We start from the raw sequence: 27,965 nt of genomic DNA, 5'->3' as shown, positions 1-27,965 counted from the left end.
CTAACTTATTATTCTTCCGCAAAAGAATGAATCATTGGCATCATCGGGAATGTCAGAAAAAAGCATCACTGATGGTACAGTTCCTGCCACATGAAAATCATGGTCCGTAGCGACTACCGAGGGTCCACTGGCTGGTACTATGACTTTATTGTGACTACGAACCCCTGTTGAAATAGGAGACCCGGGATCTCCTACCGGAATTATTGCTTTGTCGTCCAAAAATAAAAGACTTACAATCTCTCTATGTTTCACACAAAACTCTTTTAGATAACAGAATTGTGTTGCCAAGTATTTGGAATCTTGGTAATGTACTCTTGTCATTCTAGTTTGTTGGCGAAATTCAACACGGAAACGCCCTGTGTACCTCATTAATGTTTTCTCCAAATGGGTTGTTGGACATAAACTGTAGCCTTATTATCTCCATGCTTGGGATGGCTGTTCCTTCGGAAAGGTCCTTGACTACTTCACTCTTCAGATCTTCATCAGAGATGACAAGTGGAAGATATAACTCTTCTCCTCCATGTCGACGTTCTTGGATTGTCAGGAGCTGAAAATCAAAATATCTCCCGATGGCTTCAAAAAAGTAACCGTAACGGTCGTCAACACTTTTTCCATATAAGAAACGATAGTCAAACAATATTTCCGCATCATCGCATGTGAATATTATATTTGCTACCCTCTTATCTACTTCTTGAATTGTGTTATAGAATCTTCTACTGTCTTGAAATCGTTCCGATTGTGATACAAATCTTGGTGTCGGGTATTACCTTTTTGTAATCTTACTTTGTATTTTGTCATGCATTCTAAGAGTGATTCCACATGGCCATAACGTGTTTTGTGCTGTGATGTTGACATGGATCGAAGAGATAGGCATTTGGATAATTCGTCACAGATTTAGTTCAGTTTTTCCTACGTCACAATTGGCATATTGAGTTGATGTTTGCCAAACTGATTGTAAAGTTTAAAACTTTCAAAACAATTCGGCACTGGGGCACCGTTTTGTGCAAATTTCTAGAGACAATGATCAATACACCGTAGTACGTTACTTAATTAACCCAAGACAGTGTTTGCTGTATTCTGTGCGTCCTGCGGCCAACCGTTGTCAATACCCGACACCCAATAATGTAAATCATTTATCACCAGCAGGGTTCGGAGAAAGTGATAGCTTTTTTGCGCTTTCATCATGATATCAAATGCCAATTTGCAACACGATTCTGTCCTATAGCCACTTTCTCCCGACCACATACTGCTTTCACTGTATATAAGATGAATTTCATCCCTAATTCACCACAAACATCTAAAGTCATCTGATGGGAGGCTTTTTATGAAACCTTCGGTTGGTGGTTTAGAAGCATGTAGGGTTATAGTATACCCTATTTTAAGAATATCACCGTCGATATGTAAGAATTGTAATGTCGACTCCAGCAGAGCATTGAATGTCCAATCCTCTCAATATTCTCTTGCCGTCCCCTGTTCCAAATTTTATACAAACATTTACATCTTTTCTTTCTTTTGCTATGGTATAAAATGTTGTAGAAATCGGCTAACGAAAGCACGCTTGCATCCCACACCTTTTTTTGTTTTACTTTCGGGTTTCCAATCGATTCAAGCGTTTGGTAAAATTGGACCAAAACTATGTGGTGCCTTATATAAAAACCGGAATTCGTTCGTCAAAATCCGGAACATAGAACACAGGAATTACTTTTCTGAAATTTCAATTTTAGGAGCAGGAATTCCCGACGAGCTATTTTTAAAATTGGTGTGGGCTTATGATAAAGGGTAAACTAATCGTTAAACTCCTTTATGTTGAACGCTAAGCAGGAGCAGAAACTACCTCTTGTGTATGCTATGGTGTATTTTGACAGAACCCAGAGCCTTCATCACACGGGCAAGCGCTCATCTCGCTCGACCAAACATGAATTGTTATTAAGAGAGTCGATAGGAAGAAGAAAGTCTCTTAAGAAACAAAATGACATGTTTTCAAAAGTGCTGGACCATGAGGTCGAAGACCCGAGTAAAAGATCGAAACATGTGTTTGGTACAATCTATTTTAGAGTACGCTATTTTAGAGTACGCTAATGTATTGTCTTTTATACAACGCTTTTGTATAACATGTTGCCAAAATGAATCGGAAATCCATTGTTTTTGGTTGTTTCCAAACCATAATTACCGGAAGACATACAGAAGTATTTAGTTTGCTTCACAAATTATTACAGCCGTTTTAAGTCATTTGTAACGTAATTGCCGCCTCTGATGTCCGGGTTTTTACGTGCAACAACGAAATCGTTTTCGTACGTATGTCGTGCATGCCCGTGGGTATATCACAAACATGAAATACACATGTTTGTCTGATGGTAACCAGCTAATGATCACAGATAAGACCAATAGACGTGTCACTAGCCAATTTTCCTATCTGATGGGATCGCGACATCAGGACTCAAGATGAAGTAGTAATTCACAGGATCCTGTAACATATCACGACCGATTCAGGTTTTTTAATCGTCTTTTTTAGCTCACCTGGTCCGAGGGACTGATGCGCCTGTCGTAGCGCGGCGTTCGTCGTCCGTCCGTCAGCATGTTGTTACATGAACGAACAACAGAAATGAGAAACCAGCAGCTAAATTCAAAACACGATTCAATTATATATACAATATTAAACAGAGATGGTTTACAATATCTAAAGTAATTAGTGGTGGTACAAGAGTAATACGATGATTTAAAGTGTTACTTATCTGTATGCGAATGTCCTGGTATAATCCTTGGTCCTTCCAGGTTTCAAATTAACAATAATCACAAATCCACGAGGAAAATGAATGTCCACAGATGATTTCTAAAGTTCCAGGCAATATGAATAAATCCACACAAAGTGTTGTAATAATCCACAGATAAAGTCACAATAGCTCTCCCAATATAATCTAATATGGCACTGTACAATTCTTGATATGTCTCATTACAGGTCTCATTACAGTTCTGATTAGCTTTGGACACTTGGAGTATATATAACTAAACCCTAATTCAAGAATATTGGAGAACCTTCTACTTCTAGAAATATCTAACTAAAAACAGTAAACAAATAAACACACAGAGCTTTCTGGAAATAGATCATTCTAGATCCCTACTTATAATCAACATGTTAACAAACATATTTGTTTAATACATGATACTATTCTAGAAAGTTCTATAACCTAAGGATGTATTGATAGTATAGCTATAGGAGTTATCTCCCTTATTATTTAGTGTCATACATAACAATGTCATTTCAATCGCTATACTATTCATAATTTTACCAGAACAATCAGTTGACAAAGAAGAATTTTTTTTAAATAATTGTTGGCACTGACCCACTTGGGCAGACGTGGAGTGTGTTTTAGTACTATAAAAAGGCCAACAGTTCCATTGTACAAGAAAATACCGCAGCCTCCCAAAACATGCACCTCACACTTCACCCACGCTACACACTGCATACAAGGGAGGCCGTCCTAAGATGACCTTGCTGTTTATAGGACGTTAAAATAATCAAACAAACAAATTGTGGCAGGGCCTGATACACGAAATATAGGTACAATATATTTCGTTTACATCATAAAGATCTGAGTGGATTTAACCTTATGTGGCGAAAGAGTGAAAGAGAAAGAGGAATACATTTTGTATACTAGTCATACATATTTTTGTGGTTACACAGCTGTAAAGTATTGTTTTAATGTTAATGTTTCATATTGTTTAGGATTTGTCATTAAATTAGTGTTTTCTGGTATATGTATGTTATTTTATATGAATAACATCTATACCATAATCGCGTGCTAAGATGTCCTCGTTGTCACGAGCATATGGTAAACACGTATTGTGACTATGTGAAATTAGATTCTGTGATTTCAGAAAAACTTTTACCTTTTTGTCTTATGTTTCGTAGTCTGGTTCATTCGAGTGCAGGTCAAAGGCGCAATTAAAAACTTGTCAGACGTTTGCCGATACAAAACTTAAAAAAAATCAATTTATCTCGGATTTGATGTGTTCATTTAAATTGGATTTGAAGGATCTAGGTACAGTTACAGGATACAATGTCTTCTAATGTCGCTCTCACCGTGAGATGCAACTTAAGCTGTCTTCACAGCTTTGGGTGCTCATCTGGAGGGCAAAGATCGATCAGATGGTATCTAGAAGAGGCGATTTTACGCTTATCATGTAAACAAATAAAACTGTTCAATTTAACCTAATATATAAGAATAAATTAATTATTACAAGGAACCTTATAAATATTTATAACAAAACATTAGCCCTTTACAGCTAGTAATGTTGTCGCAGTTAAGATTACAAACAAATGCAGTATAAAAATGTGGTAGATATTTGGCTCTGCTCAAAGCGAAGAAATGCCAATTTTCAAAATGGCCGCCTAATAGATCATTTTTTAAATCCCTGTTTAACAAAACTGCAAAAAAACTGATTGCTCTGATCTTGATAATCTCAAAACGTCTTTGATCTAGGTCGATACGAGATTTCAAGCTGAAACCTCAGAGGTGCGGAAATAAACTAAATGATTTAGTCACCTGAATAATTAAATCACATAGCTACATTGGTTAAAATGCTGATTCACATAGTCGTGTAACCAAGTCTGGTCTTCAACCGCCCAACCCAGCACTGACTATTCTACTTGTCAAGTCATTGATTCTGTAAACCCGTAATCTAAACTAGCCAATGGTTTAGATCAAACGGACAATCTAAAGTCAGAGTGTAACAGCAGCATGGTACGGACTTTACCACTTCATAACGGGATGTTTGTATTCAGCGTAAATCTCTTTATTACTTAATTTACTAGGGCGATGCTTTTCTTGGTATCTATTCTCTTTCTGTAAATAGAACGCTTATTTAGACTGCGTCTTAATTACTCCAAGATTTCTATCGATATACTGACCTATTATTATCACCACTATCGCGTGGCTATGAGACTGATATTGCTGTTTGCTAACAATCTCTGTGGGTATACTTGTGCAGTGTGCTTCGCTCATCTCGTGGTGTGTGAAACTACCGTCTACCCGGGGGCATTTCCTTCGCCCTTTTCCACAAACACGCCGTTAGAGGGAAATATCAAGATAGTTCAATGCAATAAACGTACGTGGACACGAGCCATTTAATGACTCTTGTGTCCCAGTAGTCACATCTTTACTATCAAAAGTACGTGACACTTTCAAGACATTTAGAAGTCAGATCGACTTATCTGAGCTTTATTTTCTATATTTTGAGTAAATTACTTTTTATTGCAGATGTATAGAACAACATTATGTACCATTAAATCTATCTAATGTCAGAATCGCTATGGTATTGGTATTACTATGATACGACATTTCATATCTGCCATATGCTAGGCAGATGTGTGTATGTCAAGATGGTCATAATGTGTCTATTTGTATTTCGGGCTAGTCGGCAGAACTTTTCCAAATGTCAGTGCGATGGTCTCTTTTTACTGACAAGCATTCAGCACAACAATAATGAAATCAAAACGGGAAGTCAACTAATGTAGAGAAGAAACGTTCAAGAGAAAAAAAGCATTAGAGTATCTAAGTACCAGTTATACAAGAAAAGTAGTCAAAGTGCTAGTTGTGTACGAAACATTGTAAAATTGAATCATCCACAAGATATTATTAATTTGGCCAATACGAAACATTTGGATTAATCAGTCAATACAGAAATGTTTGTAATGCAGATATGTAATTCAAAACAAAATGAATATATTTCAAACACAAAATACAGAATAGCTTATTTTGGATTTCATGACATTAAACTTTCCGGTTTATATCTTCTTTATCAGCTTTCACCTGGACGGAATGTTCTAATGTTTCTTATATTTTCTAAACACTATTTTGCAAACACTACTTTCGAATATATTACATTTTGACTAATTTGTTGTTTCATACATGCACGTGACCTTGATGGGGTAACTATATTTGGTCTTTTACATTGTTACATATTAATGCGATATGTTGAGCAATATAGTCCCAATGAAAAAAAAAACTTGAGACAAGACATGAAAGCTCTTTAGTCTCTTCAAGCCAGGAAGACAATGCAATAAATATCCTTGTACCTCGACAACTCGTGCCTGACGGCATGCAATCAATGTATATTCTCTTGAGTCCGCTTGTTCCTTTTTGAAGTTAACACGCTTATCTAATCTTTCCCAGAATTGAAAGCGTGAAATTCATACGGCCATATGTAAGACGAGAACACGTTATTTTGTCTAATTCAAGCGGCCATTCTTAGGACAAAGACACATTGTTTCGACTAACCAACGAATTGTTTGTTTGTTTATTTGTTTGATTACTTAACGTCCTATTAACAGCTATAGTCATGTACGGACGGCCTCCCATGTATGCGTTTTTTTGCGTGTATGTTGTGCGAGGTGGTGTTTTGGGAGACTGCGGTATATATTCATGTTGTGTCCACTTATATAGTGGAACTGTTGCCCTTTTTATAATGCTATATCACTGAAGCATGCTGCCGAAGACACCAAGCAACACACCCCACCCGGTCACATAATACTGACAACGGGCGAACCAGTCGTCCCACTCCCCGTATGCTGAGCGCTAAGCAGGAGCAGAAACTACCACTTTTATAGACTTTGGTGTGTCTCGGCCAGTCGCCTTTTACGATCATGCAATAGGGTAGCAGGTACAATTCTAACGCCCTACCTGCAGGGCACCAACTAATTAAGGTTATCATTAATCAATCTGAACTTTTTCAAGTTTCAGAGGTTTGCATTACATAAAGAAGTCAAATATTTCATTTTCCTCTGGCAAAACGTCTAAATGGTGCTTCTAAGAAACAAAGAAACGTTTAGTTACACTGTTTTACCGTGAGCTTTTAAAGCTTATTCCGTATATTGTAACAAAAATATCACTGAAAATAAATATTCATTTTTAAAGTCACTTCGTAAATACAGAAATGTAATTCATAGCATATACAGGTTTAGCAGAGGCTTTTGAGACTTCGTAAAATGTGGTATATCGTTAAATTCTACATAATGAAATATTCATAAAATCTAGTGCGTTTGCACTTATCTATTATGATTTAGGGATTTGATAGCTTTGGAAAAAAACCTATACTTTTTGCTCTTTACAATAAACACTCGTTCTAAAGAGAGAACAGCTGTACGGCAATGCTTTGATTAATTTTGTGATTAATTCCACAAGGGCACGTTCGTTCACCATCGCTAAAGAGCCCAAATTTATTTTACCCCAAAGCACCCCCGTGTGTCTGTTTTACTTCCAAGGAAAAAGTAATAAAATTTTCATTCTCGAAGGAAGTTTAGTTTTAGGAAACAGAATTTACTTCCGAAACAAGTCTTGTACAGAAGGGATTACATGATTCTTTTTTTTCAAATTAAGGTCTTGTTGTATGACATTGTTAATGCCGTCAAAACGACCAGGCTCTGTTGAAGCATTTGATTTGAATACAATACTTCAAATGGAATTACCATTTGATATGATTAAGGATTCGTTGATTTAAGTACGTTTTTCAGTGTTTTTATCTCTTTTAGAGCACCTTAATGACTTAATTGGTATAACATGTGATATAACTTTCTAGAGAAACAGCCATTATCATTTCAGATACATTTTAAGAGTTCACGTGATATGGACCTCTTAATTATCACGTTGGTGTCAGTGTTCGTTCACAAATGACGATTCTAAGTATATCTTCAAAATAGAAAAGTGTAGTAGAAATATTGTGATAAATCACTAATTACAAACAGAGATAGTTCGTTAACGGACAGTAAACCGATTAGAGATTCAATTATGCGTATAGTATAATTGAATAGACGTAGGTACAGTGTAACGTTTTAAACCGGTCTTTGTCAAATGCGGTTCCTTGTGTATATTCTGGCGTAATTGCACGATCTTTTTTCTTCGTAATTATATTTAATTAATATTTCGCAATTTTAATAATCATGGTATCGACTATTGAATAACCATGTACACCTATATACATGTTTTCATGTTCGCACTCTAGACTGACGCCATTATAAGCAATCACAAATGCAAATATCGTGTTCATTTCATATAGTTGTGCAAAAATACATTGCGCATAATATAGCCGAAATTTACACTTATTTAAACCATGTATTTGGTTCGGGAAGCTAGCGTGTTTGAGGAAAGTGAGATATCCACATTGTGGTGTTGGTGACGAAACACCTTTAAACAAAAATTCAATTTAATAAGTTACACATGTGTCTATTGGATAGAAGTTTAAGGAAATGTTCGCTTTGCCTAAAAGAATTATACTATCAACAGAAACATGATGACATTGGCCAAACTCAACTATTGACTGACTCAACAACTGAATTGGTTTTATTGTATTAATTAGTAAATTGTTGGTATAACGAATTCCATGGGACCAGGAAAATATAATTCGTTACAAGATAATTCGCTATAGTGTCATAGGCTGATTGCACCTCGAATTGACGTAGTTACTAAGCTCAATCACAAAATCGGCAATAATGTCTTCATTGCCAGATTTAATTATCGACAATTAATTGTATACTTGTTTGAACGTATTTGATTTTCTATCAGTCGATTCCCTTTTGGTCCAAAGTTTCACTTTAAAACAGGTCAACATCCGACACTTTCATAATAATATTCCGGAAAAAATTGTTATAGAGCAAATCATTACTTGACGGGACCAAGAAAGCACTTCATATGAAAGGATAATTCGTTATAAGCAAATAAATTCGTTTACGTTACTCAAAGTGATATAAATAAAGAGGAGCCAAACCGGGGATTCGAATTTACTTCGTAATAAGTAGATATTCGTAACGAGCAAGTTCGTCTTAAGAACGTTTTACTGTAAATACCTTACTGAATTATTCAAATTAAATTATAAGCATTATTTTCAATACTTTTATGATTTATGAAATCATACACAAAAAACGACGGATATTCTTTTTCATAGACGCTTCTCACCTTTGAAGAATATCCTATCGTTTATTTTCTGTCTGGAAATAATGCCTAGATAGAATTAAAACCCTGAGGATCTTTATTGATAACACCCTAGCATCAGATAACCTAACTATTGATTACCCTGCTTTACATGCCCTTTAAGGTCCGAGATTAAGGACATTTCAAAATACAGTATATCATAATATGAACCTGCTTTGCTATTGTTTTCTGATACTTTAAAATATACAAGTTGCCTTTGCGATACTTCTGCAACATATTTCAATAAAACATATATTTCAAGTTTTATCGAAACCATTCCTTGTAAACAATACTCAATATTAGGTCATGTCACTCCGTAATATAACGGATTGTACATGTAATTACCTCAATGAGGTGATTTGTATCACTTTTCTTCCGGAAGAGGAAGTAGAACGCACTATCATGTGACAAAGTTTATGGATAACTCACCGGAATGGCCAAAGTTACTGCCATCGTAAGTGCCTTGGATAAAAGCTGTTTACTCAGAGATATAATATTACCATCAGGTATCCACTACTCCTTGTAGCAATACGATGTTTATTAAGTAATGATCTTCTCTGAGTAGTTGTTTTCTAGTTGCTGTTTCCTTACGTGTCTCCATTATCAGTGATTTATATGCAGGCATCGTCTCATCCATAACATGTCCACACACGGGTATATAATCCTAATTAGAAACTTAAGTAAAAAACATATACCAATTACACTTATTACTCACAATTACACTTATAACTTACAATTACACTTATAACTCACACTAATAAATCACAATTACACTTATAACTCACACTAATAACTCACAATTACACTAATTACTCACAATTACACTTATAACTCACAATTAAACTTGTTACTCACAATTACACATACAACTCACACTAATAACTTACAATTACACTTATAACTCACAATTACACATATAACTCACAATTACACTTATTACTCACAATTGCACTAATAACTCACAATTATACGTATAAACTCAATTACTAATAACTAATAACTCACTCTCATTACACTCATAACTCAATGTCACTTATAAATCACAATTACACAAATAACTCATAATTACACAAATAACTCTCAATTACACAAATTATACACAATTACACTGACAATTCACAATTACAAAAATAACTCAAAATTACACAAAATAACTCACAATGGCAGATAGCTCACAATTACAAATAACACAATTACACTTATAACTCACAATTACACTAATAACTCACAATTACACTTCTAACTCACAATTACACAAATAACTAAAAATTACACAAAACAACTCACAATTACACAAATAACACACAATTGTACTAATAACTCACAATTACACTTATAACTCAAAACTATACTTATAACTCACTATTACACTAAACAAGTCACAATTACACTTGTAACTCACAATTACACAAATTACTCAAAATTACACTAATATCTCACAATTACACTAATAACTCACAATTACACAGATAACTCACTATTACAAATAACACACAATTACACTAATATCTCAATTACACTGATGACTCACAATTACACTATTAACTCACAATTACACTTATAACTCACAATTACACTGATTACTCACAATTACACTAATAACTCACAATTACACTGATAACTCACATTTACACTGATAACTCACAATTACAAATAACTCACAATTAAACAAATAACTCACAATTACACTTATAACTCACACTAATAACTCACAATTACACTTATAACTTACAATTACACTTATAACTCACAATTACGCTAATAACTCACAATTACACGAATACCTCACAAACACATTAATGACTCACAATAATACTGATAACTCACAAGTACACTATAAACTCACAAAGAAAATGTTAGTTTAATCTACCATCACAAATTCCTAGAATAAATGAAGATGATTTATTTATAACTGCTGTGACATATGAGGATTCTTTTGTGATGTGGCGGCCTAGATTGTTAGCTTTGTAAACTCACCACCAACTTTGGCAAAACAGGAATTAATTTAATGTAATCAAAATACAAAGAACATTCTCTGCCTTTCACATGTTATTGTTTTAATGTTCTTAAATTCTGGGCAAATTTCAATTTTATACACAAATGTCAAAAATTTGTTTATTTTCCTAATGATTGTAGTGTCATTTATACGTTTGTATTTAACAAAACCTAAAAAGATGTGAACACACGTTCTTTAAGTATCATGCTTAAGGTAGAACAATGATCAAAGCTTCATTCAATTTAATAACCCATAAAATGCCTAACTACTCAACATATTATAATGCACTATTGGCGAATGAATTGAGCCTAGAAACAATTTGTTGTTGAAATTGAGATAAGACAATATCGGATATCGTCAAACGTAGAGGTCTGCCCAAAGAATATGATTTTATCATTTCTGCGACAGTAAACCAATCATTTTCGCAAATTCATCAAATTGAGTTCATGAACAAATTAATGAAGACCTATAAGGTGTGATCATTTGCATGTTACATATCTCAGCACATTTTAACGAGTTTATATGAACTTGACAAATTAAAGAAGGCCTATAACCTAGTAATCGTTCAGCTTGTGTATTCGCTAGTTACGATTAGACATGTAATTATGGTTCATATGACAGGTAAATGAAGAGTAAAGTGCAAACCTTTGACAGCAACAACGATCAAGCCACTATGGCTTCCCCACGGATGAAGAACGGGTAGGCATGGTTTCTATAGAAACTGTCTTTATATTTTAATTGCTTGTCTTATCTCCATTACACAGACATCCCCAGTGTATCGCTTACTGTAATTAGGTTTTAAAATACACCGTATTTTTTTTCCATGCGAAGTTCCGCTATTAAATTCGTCACAGTAGAAATTTTAAACTATAAGCAGTGCCGTATATCCTAGCAACAAATGCCGAACAGGTCGGTAATCCTCGGAACAAGATTACTCTAGTCTCACGAGACTTGTAGCCACTCCGATATCACTTTTTTCCTCGTTCATCAAGATTTAGCATGCCAGTTTTTCACGTGAAAGATATACTTACAGACGTGACGGTAGGTTAAAGAGCACGATACCGTAGTAAACAACTACAAAGGTCACTTAGGTCTTTACCTATTATATAACATTTATTTTACCAATGTCTCAGTGCCAATGGAATACAAATATACAACTCTGATTGCACTTCTTCTGTCCGAACATAAATAATTTGTACAATTAAATCATAATCAAAAATTTAAGTTAAGCCTTAGTATAGAGAACAACCAACTACATAATTTTACATAGACCACAGTGTTAAACTTTGTTAAAGTTTTGTACTTTATTATTAAAACAAGGAATATTAGTTAGTTATTGTGTTCTATGATTAAATTCTAGGTTCTCATATAACACTAGATAGAAAAAAAAAGTTTGTGTCCTTCTGCTCAAACTCCAACCAGGGTAGCTTGAATGAAATCAGGCGCATTTTGCACTAAAAAAATCCTGAAATTCTAATATTTTTTACCTATTCATTATCAAAATTGATATTTTGAACCCAAATCTCAATATAAATTTCCAAATTTATATCATGGTTATCTAGGAATAATTACCTGTCAGAAAACATTTTTACTTTTGAAATTCATAATTAGCCAGGCAATCAGCGGCCGGGTTAAAATTCTATCCTGGGCTCAATCTTGTATACACAGGGGCCATTTCGAAGGTCTTTTTTTATTTAGTTGGTTGTTCCCTACAGCGGTTAAAACATCACGAAAAGGTAATCCCCATGCTAATAAGGACAATTGGATGTAGCTATTGACTGTCACAACTGTTACATCAATAAAGCAATAAAGCTTACGTCGGTGGTAAACGAGTGGTCAAGAGAGAAGGACATTGCAACGTTCATTTTATGTATTTTTGCAGAATGACTTTATTATGATACACCAGCAATAATGTGTTATCTGATATTTGGTCTGGAACGTGTATTTATATTTAGGGGAAGTGATGCGACTATCGCAAATATACATATTACCTATATGCCACTAGGAAAGTTTTTATATCCCATCTGCAGATTGGCCACATATTGTGCAAAATGATTGGTCGTCCTTTCATCATGTCCACGGCCCTTCTTCTATCCTCAATTGTATTATAACCAGGTATTATTGTTTCAAACTGACCCGTCAGGCCTTCTTTATCAGTAATTACATATTTAATAAGGTTGCTAAAACTTATTTCGAATTTTATCATAATGGCATGCACACAGTTTTAGTTCTGTATGATTGATTATCAAGAATGTAAAATATAGTCTCACCAATTGCATTGACGAAGTGTGTTTTAGCTGACCAAGCTGTACAACTGTTTTTGCTTTTATATCGTTAAATGAAGCTGAAAAGTCATGGAATACTTTACTGGTGCTGTAATGATTATACAGAAATCCAATTATTCCCCTCAGATCCGACGAAAAGTATTTTACATCTGACTTCAATCGACGACTTTATGGAACAGTATAACAAAACAAAAAAAAGTGTAACATTTTATGGACAGTACAGGATAGGACTGTGCTGAGCCGATGGAAAATACACCCAAATACTCCCTGTCAACAATTGCATACACCAAAGACTCAAACGGAATGTTTCGATGACTTCATTGTGTCATCTCTAATAGGTAAGCAATCCACAAAGCGGTCTTAAGTGGAGAAAAGGCCTTCTAGCAGAGACTGTGTTAGATGACGCGTCATGGTTCTTAATTCTGCCTTTTAGGAATTCCTTGCATTTAGAATTTCAATATTGGTGCCGGAAAGCTATTGTTTGGGCTTAAATAAAGGAAACCTAAGGGTATATCCAGATAATTTTGAAAGGGCTTTGATGGCTTCTGCGATATTCCATAAGAAGGTTGGTCTCAAAGCACATTTCCGTTCATAAAGCTTTTCTGATAATTACTATATGGGAAAACCAAATAAGAGGTATCAGTACGAATTAGTAATGATACTTTAAGCTTGACGCTAGTGTTGGAGCCAGTTGTGTCTGATCACTCAAATACTTTAAGGTCGGTAATTCATAATGTATATGAAAAAACGTCGATAACGTGTTTGAGACCTTGGTATCTATTCTTGTTTTTATCATCGTTAAGGAGGCCATTCCTAAATGTTTGCGAGGAAAAAGCGGGAGGAAAACCCGTTTTCTCAAACCTACAATGATATTAAAATTGAAATGTATTTACCATCCATGTTTTTGCGATTCCAATTAAATTCCTAAATTACCTTAATATGGAAATAAGGGGTTTTAGTAGTACATGTATGTCCAAATGTGCCTTAGGTATATATCTCAAAGATTTCGTTTGTATACAAAGTTATTAGAGTAGTGATTAATTTGAGCCTGAAAGGATAATCAATGAAGGAACTGTGTCCGTAATGATACTTAAACCATGATGAAAGATTATCATTTCTTTAGTCCTTGATTATCTAGGTACATAAATCCGGGACACAAATGACTCATTCAGTCTACCCTTCAGTCATCAAACATGGCTGTTCATTAACCGAACGCCTTAACGCTTTAAACATTAAGACAATTCACGTCACGTCTGCAGCCTCCTGAAGGTCATGGCCGAACGGAAACAAGTCTTTTATGGCACAAACAATTAATTTTGTCACGTCATTTAAGATATCTCGCCGTAATATGTATGGGTTTTTTTATATCCAACACCGACCATTTGGGTCACAGTTTCATAGAGTCTCCAAGAATTAAGTATGATGGGATGTTATATATTTATTAATAAGGATTAACCACAAGAAAAAGTGTATATTCTGGTTTTACTAATTTTTCTTTGATTTTCTTGTTGATTCTTCGCTACTCAGTTTCTTTTATATAAGACCAATAATTGAACGAGATTTTACTGTTATCACAAAACCAAGGTTTTACAACAATCAATACCAATATCGGGGTAATGGAGATATGTCAACAGCATGACTGTTCAAATTTTGCGAGAGTAAAACAAATTCTAAAATATTGCGACTTCTAAATTGAAAGGACGTCTACCTTCTATGTATAAGATCAAATTCTGATCAATATCATCTAATAAACTACAGCTGCCGTTAAATGTCTTATTACAAGCTTTCAATCATGGCAGGTTGTCAAGCTTGAAAACGGATACGTTATACATATTCCCCATCCGTAGACGAGATCCAATTTACTTCTAGTTTCTTAAAGAGCACATAATCCGTATTATATATTGACTTCGTTAATGCCTGCATATTCTGAGACTGGAAATTGATTGCTCAATTGAAGATATCAAGCACTTCAGTACCGTGAACTGTTGATGTAGGAGAAATCTCTAATGTCTATTCAGGATCTGAAAGATAAATCTAATGGTATGAATATATATATATATAACGGTACCATAAATAACGGAGAAGATAAGTTTATGTTTTCGCATTTAAAATAAGGTAGTATTATTTTAGGTTTTCTTCAAGATTGAAATATTTCTGCGTTTGAAAATTTAAAAAAAAAATGAAATTGCGGAGAAAGTAGCAGCATATGTTGAAATAGGTTACTAGCATGTCTGTTTAAGATAGACTTATCTATTAGTTTGAATACTCAATTTCTAAATAATTCATAGTCCATAAATTTATTCCCAAAGTACCATGCATGGAACTGATAATCACATATTTATGGACCGAGTTTTTCGTTTTCTTAATCAGTCTCTCAACTGACGGTTAGCCAGCTGTCAATCGAACCGCGCGTGACTTTGAATTATGTACTGTGTACGAGGTTTGCTCCGAATGGAGCACGAGGTGTGGCTATGTTACACCTGACGATCGGTCAATATGCATGATATAATTTATAGTCCAGAAATTTATTCCCAAAAGTATCATGTATTGAACTGACTGTTGATAATCACATTTTTATGGACAGAGGTAATTTTTCTTAAATCCATAATGCATGTCGAACATATTAACTAGACATGTCTGCTCGCTGTCATTAAGGCCTATCATTATCTCCCTAAAGCGAAAATCGAAAGCAGATTTCATCACCATGGCATTGATGCATGGCATTGCTTTTTAGTGATAACTGCAAATAGACATCAACATAAATACAACAAAATACCCTGTGTGGGCGCGGAGATTAATGGTAAATGCTACATCATTATGTATTGATGGATACGTTTATTGTCTGGCTTAAAACTATATGTTCATATGAACAGGTATAGATAAAGATGATGTTATTTTTTACTCTAACCTTTCGATAAAAACTGTTTAATGATTAAGATCTTGGTATATGGTTTTAAATATGGACCAAATTATTACTACTTTCGTTCTTTGTTAATGCTGGTTTTTCATATGACATGACGTTTCTGATAATTACGGCCTCTTTAGTGAGAACGACACCATTACCTGATAATTAACGATATAAGGTTCCATCATAAGATCTTTGCATATGACCTCTACACGTAAACCGGAGCAATGGACTCATTATTTCTAAACTCTCTAAGCTACGGATATCGGACCAAAATCGCTCTAAAAAGGGCTAATTTCCTCCAATACAAGGTGATAACACGAATACAGTACAATCCCCGTATAACATAGAGACATTCAGACAAGCAAAGCTTTGCACAACACTCCTGAAATGGTCATGGTTGTTCATAGGGCGTTAAATCAAATCTTTGTTACGTTCTCTACATAATTAAACATCTAATATCTAGAGACAGACATCATTCCATGTGACAGACGTGTTTAAAGTTAATAGTTAAAACAACATAAGATAACCTAAGGCAACATATTTATACTGAAACATTTCAAAATGAAAAACTAATAGGAAAGATACCCGTAATATTATAAATTAGTTTGATATTTCAAAAAAAAGGTATCCTGTCAAAATGATACTTTCACTGTAAATGCTGTGTTCTGATTGGCCAATAGTGGGTAAAAATATCACTTTTGATATTCTCACTTGGGTGTACAATATATATTTTTCACCATAAATACTTATATTTCACTCTGCATAGTGTAAAAAATAAAAGTGTTAATTAATAGATTTTAGTCGTCGTAATAGTTTTGGTTCTAAGTGTACGTCCATGGTTATGACTTTTTTGGACATAATAAATTAACCATTCTTTCTACATTTCTGTATTTGTACGGGGGTGCAACTTCAGACGTTTACCCTACTTCCAGCACAAACCTAGTTTTAAGGAGTATCTTAAACTGTAACCGTATTAAAATATCATATTAAATCCCAAATAAGCCCCTTATTTAGCCTATCCCGTTTATTATTAGTGTTAAATCTTGTTATATAAGGACATGGCTTTAGTTGTAAATATATTGGGACCTTACTGAAATATATACTGCTGAAGTCACTTGCATGTCTCCCCTTGAAGATGGTCATTTATACCATGCATGTTTTGAACTGAATCAGTCCATCAATTCAACTAAATCATGAATGAACAGTAAAGGATTAAAACGATTTCTTTTGAAGTTGTTGCACCAAAGGATATTGACCAGGTAAAATGCGGAGATCTATAAAATCAAAGAATGGTGGATACTAATCCACAGCAAGCCGCGTCTTTAATCCTTTAAGTAGAGTACAAATCCTTGTTTCTGTTGCCTTGTTGTTACATGGCATTGGGACGGATCACAAAGAAAAAATATCAAACAATCCACCACTACAGGTTATATATAAAAATAAATTCTAGCTGCATTGACCAAGTCAATGTAAATTTCACACGATGAAAGAGTCTGCGTGTATTGAATTAAATGTCATTATCCATCAAAACACAAGTCCCGGCTTTGTTCTCAGAAACCACTTGTTGTGTTAATGCCGGGAAGGCTATTCTCGCTGTCGCCAAATCGTCGTGTCCGCTCATTAGCGAACAGGAAACATCTCTTTGCCATTGTGCAGCTTTGTTTCACACACTTGAAAAAGTGTTTACCGTGCAAAACGTCACTAAACCCATTATTACAACAAAATTAGTGCCAAAGTTATTGAACGATAACCGGCGTCGGCACCGTAACACATTGATTGATTACTGTCCGTTTGATATGTCCGTGCATTCCTGTAAAAGAAGTAACGACGTTTGTTAAAGTGAGTTGCTTGCAATCACGAGGTTCATGCCGATCGAAAAACTTAAATTGAGATTTGCTGATTCGGCTTTGTTTTTTTCTGCTTGAGGTTTTGTCAGAAGATAAAGATCTATTATCGTTGAATTGCGAATGAATACAGAAAATGTTTTTCAGTTTTACTTGCCCTATATGACTGGAAATTATTTGTGCTAGTCATAGAAACAGTTCATGTCATTAAATGGTATGCCAAATGTGGAATGTGTAATAGAGTAGCATCTGGGACACTGACCTACGGTCAATATCTGATAACTGGTCAAGCCTGGTGTCTAACTGATAACACAGAGGTGGAGGGCTCGTGGTCACGCGTTCTTTACCAATACCAGTTGCTACACTGAATAGCGAATACAGTGAACAACATCATCCGACTGTCCTGCTGTCCAAGTTGCTTGATCGGGTGACTACATTTAGTATCTAGTCTTTTTTCTTCTTCCTTATTTACTTTCTCTATCCTAACATCTCCATTGCTACCGCATTCTCCAAAACCATTCACACACGCAACACATTGTATACCTAGCATATCGCCCTTAAATAACGCTAGATGTTGATATGGCGTTTATAAATTTATAAATTTAACGAACCATCCAACCACATTCTAATTTTATCGCTTATGTTTTAAGGGGCTAAAGAAGGTGTCTGTGAATTTAATTTACAGAGATGTTTCCGAGATCCATAGCAGTTTATAATTAGGTTGATTTCTGTTCTCGAACGTTTAATATAAATCAGACATTTTGTCCGTTGTTGATATAATGTGATGCGAAATATAATGGGGTATTCGGTGTCATTGACATGATGCTTTAGTGAGGTCGCGCTTTAGGCGAGAGTTCGACTAGTACGAGAAGACATAACACGAATATACCGCAACCTCCTAAAATATACAGAATAAAATGAACTCAGCATTCATCTACCAATTAGGCGTTAAGCATTATCAACCAAACCATCTTCAGTAACGCTAACTATTCTCTAAATCTCATCTCGAAAACAATAATTCCATAGTGATACGTCTCATATACCTATACAGGATACAACACAGTTTCCCAAAATAAAGACATTTGGGACAAAAAACGCACTGCTTACATGGGAGGCTGTCGTTAAATAACCCTGTCTGTTAAGCTAAGGACACTAAGCTGAATAAACCAACGATGTTTCATATACTTTCTTAATATCCATAAGATGTAACACAGAGCAAATCACCAATAACCTTGGTATATAAACAAAACATTTAATTTTACATTGAAGTGTGCATCAAATTTTTGCTAATCAAATAAAAGCTCTTCATCTGTGATAACAAGCAGTATAAATTCCCTCGTTCATTAGTTACTACTAATAATACATGTCTCACGAGAAAATCATAAAAGACTTCTCGAATGCTTTGAATTAACTGTTTCAGAATTGAACCACGCTAAAATTGTCTGGATCGTACAAAGCACACAACAGACATCAAAAGATAAGGATGATCGCACTATCAAACTTTATTTTCTACTGCAACTGAAATGTATAATACCTAATGAAGAAATGCTTCATCATATATTACGATTCTAAATATGGATATAAATGCTGTACAAATGTTAAATTTCGCGGATGTTATATTTTGCGGTTTACTGTTTTAGTCTTATTCGTGAGGATTTATTTTATGTCTTTCTAACCTTTCAAAGTCACATTCTTATTACAGGTTATATTTTGGATGGGTCTGCGAATTTAGCGAAATTAAAACCCCGCGGATATTATCAACTTTACATTATGCCAGGAATTGTATTATGGTAATAATAATGAAACCTGCTCACAGAATAATGATCATTTTTTTTCCGTTTTATCTGAATGCGAGATGATGGTGAGCTTTGAAGTCAATCTCCACTAACTGTATATCTCTCCTAATTGAGTGTCAAATGTATATACACTATTAATCCCAAGACTATTGTGTTCCATGCGTACTCATGCACCTATTTTAAATCGCGCAAGGAGGGATTTAGTCTCTTCTGTGTCAATATTTTTCTCTGTATTATGTCGTAACAATTACTCTACAGTGGGTCATGGTTTGTCTGAGTAGAAAAATTTATCATGTATGTCGGCATGGGATTATATAAATCTTCTTAACAAATGTGACGAAGGATAACTTTAAGGTGCAGAACTAAAGACTAACCTTATTAAATAACATACTGTGGCATAATGGGAAGCACAATATTTATGTAACACGACAGACAGGATAGATGGTTGGTTTAATTACCTATCATTAAAACATTGTATGGCAGACTGACATATCCTAAAAGTGAACAAACTAAATTAAGAAAAAATCTTGATTTCTCGAAACAAATTAAAGTCAAAAGTTCACGAAAGTTAAATATTAGGAAAAACTTCAGTTTCGATAAATCGGAGCTAGATCAAATTTATAGAAATGATTCACGTAATCGAAACACATTTTGATATTTTAGAGAGAAAAAAGCTAAATACAAGGTTTAAGTATAATCGTGTTTCCTGTACAAGTCTATTCAGGTCAAACCCTATTCCTGTTCGAATACGATTACATGTGTGTGTTCCATGGAATGAGTATCTGATCGTAAACGGAAGCATAGTTCTTGTTTTACTGGCGGAAAATCATTAGATGATCACGCCATGATTTTACTAGTACCAATGTTTGTGTTAGCGCATTAGGGTTCCCTGTTTACGGACGACACCTAGCGTGTTTACGACTAGAAACTTTTCGTACAATATACGTACAACTTTGGAAATTCTTGCCGCCCAGAGTGAATTTTCGGAATTAGAATTAACTTTTTACTTCGTAGTTTCCTGTCATTTCAATAAAGTGTAAGTGTAAAATTATGACCCTAGACAACTTTTCGCCGGATCTATTTGAATAACGTTTTAAGTAAAACCCTTCTCTGATCCGGTTGCCATGGCAATTTACATACGCAACCCTCAGTTGAGATAGGTACCACCTACATTATCATCAAACGCTCCATAAATCTATGATCAATACCCAATTCCTTAGCACGCTTTGAAATCTGATGACAAAAATCCATTATCGAAGGCAAATCTTTTAAGCATTCGAGGGAAGAAGGTCGTTGGTTCGGTAATGAGAAAACATTTCTCCAGCTAAGCACATTTCCGGGAAACATGGCGGAAGAAAATTGTTATTCGGTTTGTTTTTTCAATAAAACAATATGTAATTTAATAGCAGATCAGTGGAAGTGTTGTCCGTAGAATGCATATATATAACCATAGGTCAAACCCTGTTTTGAACAAACGTTCAGTTTATCCAATGAAACATTCACAACAGAGATGAGTTGTGATCGACAACATCCCTTAGCTAGACGTTAACGCCTACCGGTACTTGGGTTTTGTTTATATATCGAAATTACAGTTTTTATTCATAATTTATTTTCTCGTTTTATCGGACATCCATGTGCATTAAAGTGGTAGACTCAGCGGATTAACTAATGGACATCCAGTCAGTAAAACGTAAGTATAGCGGACGAATTTGAAAGGTTTTATGTGAGTAATGTAGCAATATTAATGGTCACGGCTAAAAAAACAATTTTATTATCTTTCTCCAAGATGTTTCAGATATTTAGACTGAGAAAATTTAACATGTGACCACATTAAAAAATGTATACTATGTAGATATCAGATGTACCTTGTGTTTAGTGTTTTATGACGAAATCAAGTCTAAAATCTAAATTTCCGTTGGGTGAAACAAGTAAAATCTTGTACACGAATCTCTCGGCGACGACTTAGTAAGACTGAGTTAGAACAGCATAACTATGAATCTACTGCTAGGTTTATTCTTACATAAAAAAGTAGTTTTCACTAAATCAAGCATATAATGCTACATTAAGGGAACGTAAGCGCTATATGCGATTCCCATAAGCTGGTGCAATTCAACACGTTTAGTGCCGTCACGGGAGTATTAAAATAGAGATATAGTCTGCTGTAAACACTGGTATTGGACCAAATACTACATTTAGTTTTACAACAAGAAAGGGAATGCTACACTGTGGTCCATTTGGAAATCATCAAGTTATAAGCGGGTTGTTAAGAGATTAAGCTACACGGCTTGGTGTTAACGCCAAATAGCAAAGGGAATTATCCTGCGGATTTTTTTTTTTTTTTTTTTTTGTACCATACTGTAACAGGTTTTACCGGTTTTTAATGGGCTGATCCGTTAGTAAATGTTATTAGAAAGTGCATAACCATCAGTCATAGTCAAAAAAAATATAATGAGATGTTTAATGATGATGTGAATGACATACCTTGTCAGTATCTTGCTATTTGTACTTATCAGCGTTTGTCAGCCGCGACCAGGCTCCAGCTTCAATAGCGTTCCTTTGCTGCAAAAACATTGCTGAAGTTAAGGAAAAACCATAAGTTAAGGAAATCTCCTTAATTTCCGTAATGTATTTCTTAAATTGATGAAGTATCGATGAAACTGGACTCTGCTATTTCATTGATTCCCTACTAATGACTATTACGTGTCAAACAACTCATTTTAAAAATATTAATGTCTAAAATTACTCTATTATTCATCGTCTTTATATGAGAATGCTTAATACAATCATTTAGCCACGATTAATCATGAAAATTATATCAAATGCTTGTAGTTCTAAATAAAAGTAAAATAATTGGAATATAGATATAGAGACCGACCATCTCAATGTTTTTTCATAAACAAGTGTTAGTAGTTTTGATATCTACTACTAACACTAGTGTTTTTTGTGAGCTATCTTGTTCTTTCAATAAAGTATAGGTTCTCGTAAAACTGTAAAAAAAAACACGGGAAACCTTCACCTCAAACCCTCACTGGGGATACCATTTTGAAATATTAAAGGTATATTCTGTACTTTCGGAAATTCTAAAGTCTTTACATATTCATTATCTCTATTGATATTTGAAACTTCTCAATCGGGGTTTCCAAATGTCTATTATTGTTATCTAGGGATAATTACCTGTCAGAACACAACTAACCAGCCAACCAGTGGCTTGGATAAGATTAAATCCGGTACTCAATCTTCTATACACAGAGGCCATTTCGAATATCTATATATTACTTAGTTGGTGCTAGCCTATAACAAGCATGTGTATAATACAGATAACGAAAAGTATACAAAGCTATAAGGTTCGAATACGAAAACATATTGCTTCCTTTAATTAATGCAAGATAAAGTTATGCTTTTATATTTATTTTTCTGTATTTGAACACATTTCCAAACTAACTAATTTGGATTATGAATTATTCAATATTACATAATCTTCCATTACTTAAATAGTTTAATTCCCTCTAGATAAATGTTTACGTACTGTGTGTAGAATCATTCGTTATTTCGATAAACTGTACAAAATTGAAACATTAAATCGGCAACTTTCTGTATACTGTAATCATTTAATGCTTTATATCGCGATATAAACCCATTTATACATATTTCAGAAGAAGAATGCTACCTAGTAGCAAATACATTTTATGTACAACTCAGACATTATTTATATCACTGTTCTGGAATACAGTTTTCAGTTACAAGTAATGGTGCTACATACTACTTCATATCCTGTCCTTGGTCAATTTGTTTGAAAATTGTCATCTCAAAGTAAACGAAAAGTTTACCAGTTATGAAAGTAAAGCTATTTTTGTCGTGACTTGTATATATTTTTCTTTGTTCTATTAATCATGTTTGCTCTTATACAACGTGCGTTTATTGTTTTTGCCATGAAATCTTTCAAATGTATGATTTTATGTCAACCTGGCATTTGTTTTATGTCGCTTTAAAACAAATTATCGTTTACATGGAAATGTATTGCAAAAACACACAGAGACTTTTTTAAATTGTTCGAAATAGACCAAAAATGATAACCGTTTTCCCAAGAACGTTCAAAAGTTTATGCTCTACAGAACCCAATCTAGATATGTATCGAAAAACAATAAAGATTACCGAAATGACAACGAACCATATTCATACTCAAAAACATTAAACGAGTCCCGTTATATCTGCTATATAAATAAAAGATATTAAACATTTCACAAAGCAGTTTCAGCATCGGACTAGAAAAGATGAAACCCAATTTAATCCGAGAATGCCACAGGAGCAGTAGGTACACTCCAACACGATGCTGACAATGTTTTCATAATATACAGGTGTCAGAGGACAACGACTGTTATAGGATGAGGTTGTATGGTACAATAAAAGTTTTTGTATGATTGGAAATAGATGAAGTCACGTTTTATGAACACTCCTTGTTAAATAACAAGAGCTGTTGGAGAATAGCAAAGCTCGCCTAATCAGAAGAAGTTGATGTTCAAGCATTTACTATTTAAAATATCAAGCAGTGCCCTCAGTCTATATTATTTTGCCTCCAACAGAAGTTGAAATGTCTTCTGTTGCAGTATAATTTTTTATGGTAAACACAGACAATGTTATGAGTCAATGTGAAAAAACTTAAACATGGAAATATGACAAATTAACAGACTCAAAAACCCCCTAAAGGGCCCTAAATTTGTTGTATCATCACGTTCAGCATCCATACACATTAGGAAAATAAAATCATAAACATTTATGATGACTTAAGCTTAAACAATAGACAAAATAGAAACTTGCTCAAAAACTTTAACATGGAAATATGACAAATTAACAGACTCAAAAAAAACCTAATAGGCCCCAAGTTGATTGTATTATCACGTTCAGCATCCATGCACATTAGGAAAATAAAATCATAAACATTTATTATGATGACTTAAGCTTAAACAATTGACGAAACAGAAACTTGCTCAAAAATTTAACGTGAAATGGGACGCCGACACCGACGCCGACGCCGGGGTGACAACAGTATCTCCCCCTATTCTTCGAATAGGCGAGCTAAAAATACGCATATTACATGTTCGGAATACATTTATGTGGTTGTATCGTAGAAACAGGTGTTAATTGCTGCGTGACAAGCATTACAACACATAGAACACGTGCCGCACGAGGTGTTGTTATTTTATGAATTGACAGATTCCTTTACAAAACCTAGGTCGACAAAGGTCGTGTAATCCTGACAAAAGACAATTACAAACAATGTTTGCGAGTCCCGGTATGGATCTAGGCTGAAAATACATTATTATTGCATGAAAGAATTACGCAAGGAAATCCATTTGCATTTGTTACAATTAGCATGGTCTAAAGAGATTTACCGTGCATTCTATTTGCAGATACAACTGGTACTAACCCGCTGTAACTGTAATGGAACGCGCTGTACCAGCCGAAGCGAACCGGCACAAGTGGTTCGTTTTCAGAAGCGTACCACTTGATTCCAAGATGGCGGACCCGAGATTCTTCATTTGTCACCGGAATGTTCTCTTTGTTGAAAACAAGGTAGAGCGTATCTATATCCGATAAAATTACGTGGATCATTTATTTCAATGTATGCTGAAACTATTTAGGTATCATTTTGATATCCATTTCATTGTTAACACCGAAAATACTTAGCTTTTATATTCGAAACGTATCTTTCATATGGGTGCAGTCATCATGGAAAAATCCAAACGCGTTCCATTTGGCGGTGCCGTGTCACTTTAGTGCAACTGGTACGAATCCGCAAATGGAACGCATGGCCTTTGATGCCACATGAAAGATATTTTAATTTAGTTTCACGTTGTTTAATGCAATATGAGATACATTTGAGTGTACTCATGTAGTAGCAAGAGATTTACGAACGTGTTTGGACGCTGGTCTCGATGGTTCATCTTGTTCTGAAGCAATTGTTTATTTTATAATGCCACACGACTAAGCATTGTACCAACGAAATGGAGCAGGATATTTCAATTAATGCTGACAATTGTGAAACTGTTGTCTCAGGCTGTAAACTACTAGATGTAATTTCACATCGTTATGGAATGTCATACCCAGAAAAGAACCTAGATTTCCATTAAGAATCGCCACCACAGTAAATCTAAAACGCGGAAATGTATTAAGAGCTAATAAGAACTTTTAAACTTTTCTGTCAATATTTTTATTTCAGCATCTTGAACCTCATTTACAAAACATCCGCAGCAGCTACATACTGCTGTGATCTATCATATGTGTCAGTATCCGTTCTATTATTCAATTATTCAAGTGACACCTGCCATCTCCCTAACAATATCTTAAAAGTAAAGAAAAAACATTGTTAAATTGTATAACTGTTTATAGAACAATAGCAAATTAAGGAAGGTAATTATATTCCCAACACCACACCCTATACTATCCAATAACAAAGATCATCCTCACATATGATTATCTTTTATATCTGTCTCAGGAGTAACGCAAACCTCCAGAAATATCACTGAACAAGAAGGGCCTTAATGGTCATCTGACCACTTTGGCAATAGTCATATAGATAACTAGTTAGAATAAAAACAACATAATTATTTCAGGACCATGTCAGGATCATTTAGGCAATTTTGAGCCAAATCTCACCCGTATAACTGTAGAAGAAGTTTAAAATATGTTTTCAAGATGGCGGCAATCTTGGATTTCGGATCGACCCAAAATTATCAACACTTTATTACGTCTCTATTATTTTTTATCACACGTGAAAAACGAAACATTGATAATATTGCCTTCACTTTATGTTATATAACTTAACGAATTAGGGCAAAATAGTTAAGTCAAGGACGGATGAAAATTGTTTAATCTTACTTTCCGAGTCATTTCAACATCTACTGTGGTAAATGCTGGTACGTTACCAAGGTAATTACTATAAATCTCCTGATAATCACGACCTTATTATTTTTAGTGAGAATCCAAGCAAATATGTTTTTCGGTTATTATTCCCTCTAGGCGAAACCGGATAGGACTAATGTTTGTCACCGTCGGTCTGTCCAGATGTTGGTTTCCACACAATAACTTAAGAACGGATTCATAGATTTATTTAGAGCAGCGGGGGTTCAATTTGAGGTCAATAGGGCAAATAGAATAGGTTACTATTAAAAATATACTTAATTGTTTCCAGAAATCAGCTAAAAAAAACTTCATACCATGGTAGTTTACGTATTTTCCAGTATTCTGTAATTGTAATAGTATTCTAGCTTCAGCATTAATCAGAAAGTTATTTGTTATAAAAACCATTTTAAGTTGTGATCCAGATTATGTTATTTTTCAGATATTCTTTACATGTTCAAGGAATGCGGTTATAATGAAACCCTTACAATATCTCCATGTTTATTAAGAAATTTTCAAGTTGTTGTTTTTTGCCTTCCTTCATGATACTGGCAAACATAGATAAATTTAAATGTAGTCACCTCAGCACAGACAATACCTGCATTATTGGTCTGGCTTGCGTTTGATGTGTTTATTTCCTGTTGTTCCTTTTAAAATCTTTCATTGGTGATGTGTTAATTGTTTCAATATGGACTAACATTCTAAGAATTCTATTAAATGGCCGTCTCCCTGAAATATGTCGTAAATGTTTTCGAAACTTGTGGAAAATACGGCTAAATACACCAATCAGAAAACTACACTCAATCACATTATACTATTAACTGCCAAACCAGTCGTCCCAATGATAAACACTCACCAGGAACAGCACCTGCTATTTTGAAGAATAATGTGTACCTTGCCCATGGGGCATAAGCCAGCGCCATGCTTACAGGTACAAACACTCAAATGTTCTTTAGCTGTTAAGTTCCCAAACTGGGGGAATAGTTATGAAACTCGGACAACTGGGTTAAACTGATATGCTACAATGGCATGTCCATCAATTGATCACATGGCAGCAGACCGATGTCAAAGAGGCGCTAACGAAACGTTGGCAGTACACTAAGTAACCAGAGACACCAGTCACGTTTAATGAAAGTGAGTTTCTGTCTTTCTATGAAACCACTTAAACTATCTAAATTATTTATTTATCGCCTAAAGGTATACATTTCCCTAAATTCGGTGAACGAATCTGCCAAGTCGATGATAACTTCTTCAGAACAGTGTGATGCACCTGAGC

General features: G+C 34.6%; 1 pseudogene; it reads right to left on the bottom strand.

Moving 5' to 3' along the window:
* LOC138316976 (uncharacterized) lies at positions 1 to 27,612 on the bottom strand (annotated as a pseudogene).
* Between the last annotated feature and the right edge of the window lie 353 nt (positions 27,613 to 27,965).

This window comes from Argopecten irradians, chromosome 1 (genome assembly GCF_041381155.1).
Source record: "Argopecten irradians isolate NY chromosome 1, Ai_NY, whole genome shotgun sequence".
Classification (NCBI taxonomy): Eukaryota; Metazoa; Mollusca; class Bivalvia; order Pectinida; family Pectinidae; genus Argopecten; species Argopecten irradians.
Note: the sequence above shows the minus strand (reverse complement) of the source record. Positions and strands in the feature narration are given on the sequence as shown.